The sequence below is a fragment of the Phoenix dactylifera genome, unplaced genomic scaffold (genome assembly GCF_009389715.1).
Source record: "Phoenix dactylifera cultivar Barhee BC4 unplaced genomic scaffold, palm_55x_up_171113_PBpolish2nd_filt_p 000480F, whole genome shotgun sequence".
Classification (NCBI taxonomy): Eukaryota; Viridiplantae; Streptophyta; class Magnoliopsida; order Arecales; family Arecaceae; genus Phoenix; species Phoenix dactylifera.
This window is the reverse complement of record NW_024067901.1, coordinates 286,080-288,009: the sequence shown is the minus strand read 5'-3', so window position 1 is coordinate 288,009 and position 1,930 is coordinate 286,080. Positions and strand designations below refer to the sequence as shown.

General features: G+C 40.1%; 1 non-coding gene across 1 annotated transcript; it reads right to left on the bottom strand.

Moving 5' to 3' along the window:
- Window positions 1-1,285: 1,285 nt before the first annotated feature.
- On the bottom strand, window positions 1,286-1,391 carry LOC120106159. The gene has a single exon (XR_005508380.1). It is a non-coding gene; the product is annotated as a small nucleolar RNA R71 (small nucleolar RNA).
- Window positions 1,392-1,930: the final 539 nt, after the last annotated feature.

The window sequence follows — 1,930 nt, the reverse complement described above, 5'->3', positions numbered from 1 at the left end:
TGTCTAAAATAAAATAAAAAAATTTATTTTCTATTATTGTTACGTTTTTTATCTCTTTTTCTCGTTTACTATTTTTTTTAAATTTTCTTTTGATCTTATTTGATCAAGAATCGAAAGAAAAATCTGGGATGATCAAAAAGAGAACTGCTGGAAAAGGAATGCCGTAGAGGTTTGCCAAAAAAAAAAAAATTAAACTGCTGGGGAAATTCGCTTTGGTAACCTCTAAACCTTTCTTATTTAAATTAAGTATTAGCTTGAAATTTTGTGGTGATTGTTTGATTTTAATTTCGGCAAAAGTGTGAATGCATGTTTGATACACATACACAAATTAATCCGCACATAGTAAGGGCAATCACCCCAACAAGGTAAGAGACGGATTTCATCACTGGACTCTTGCCCAACTTAGTGAACTCAATCTCACATAGTGTCACTTTAATTAAAATTAATTAGACGTTGGCTCCTAGGGACATTCGAGCTCAATAGGATGAAGATCACCGAAAGTTGCACCAATTTCGCTCTGTGGCTTAGTTGATGTCTAGGCAAGCTTTGTCCCTATAAGAAAGACAGTTCATCTGTTCGAGGCAAGTGGGTTTTAAGTGGGCCTTTGCGAACGCATCGTGACCCCTCCACTTATCTGGGAGCTTACCTGGTCAACTCGGTTCATTAGACCGGATTGGAGGCTTAGGTGCCCTCTTCAAACCAGTTAGGAGCTGTCTAGTGATTTTAGGATAAAGACTAGGATTGATATGCTTTTCTCTTTTATTGCATGCTTGATTGATCGAGTACTAGTGTATGCAAGGTAGTCATTCTAGAGTAAGAAACCTATTACCTTTTGACCCTGAAATAGAACGAACCCTTAGGAACATTCGAGCTAAGATCAAAACATTAGGATCATCCCCACCTCTTAAGATGGCTGAAGAACAACCCAAACTCCTGAGGGAGTACTTTACTCCCACTATTTACACTTTCCCATCTTGCATTCGATTACCTGAGGTAGCAGCTGTACAATATGAAATAAAGTCTAGTGTGATCCAAATGCTCCCATCTTTTTATGGGCTCACCAACGAAGACCCATACAAACATTTAGATGAATTTCTTGAGATTTGCACCACTGTCAAGATTCAGAACTTCACTGATGATGCCCTAAAACTTAGGTTATTCCCCTTCTCCCTTAAAGATAGAGCCAAACAATGGCTGAATTCTTTAGAAGCTAACTCAATTCGTTCTTGGGATCAAATGCAACAAGAATTCCTTAAAAAATACTTTCCTATAGGAAGAACGAACCAGTTTAGACGTGCCATTACAAGCTTCTCCCAAACCGAGGGAGAAGAATTTCATGAAACTTGGGAGAGATTTCGGGACCTAATCCGTAAATGCCCTCATCATCAAATACCTAAGTGGCAGCTAGTGCAATGTTTTTATGACGGTTTGACTGAACGAAACCGTCAGATGATCGATGCTGCATGCGGGGGGACTTTCATGCTTCGAAATGAGCATGAAGCATGGCAACTATTTGAAAATCTTAATGAAAACTCCCTCCACCATGCTTCATGTTCTCGTCAAGCACCCCCGAATTTTCAAAGAAAAGGGGCCATTTGTGAAATAAGTCATTCTATGGACCTGTCTAGCAAGGTAGATGCATTGTCCCATAAGATTGACCAACTAATGATAGGAGGACATGTCGTTAGCTCTTCCCAAGCACAAGTGTGTGCTATCTGTTCTAGCCCATCGCATCCTATTCATGAGTGCCCCTCAGCACCCCAATATCCCGAACTCGTGCAAGAACACATCAATGCTGCCCAAACACAGCCCAGACCGGGTAATGATCCATTTTCCAATACCTATAATCCGGGATGGCGGAATCATCCAAATTTTTTTTGGAGGCAGCAAGCTTCTAATACCTCCCAACCCTTCTCCCAAAATTTTCAAA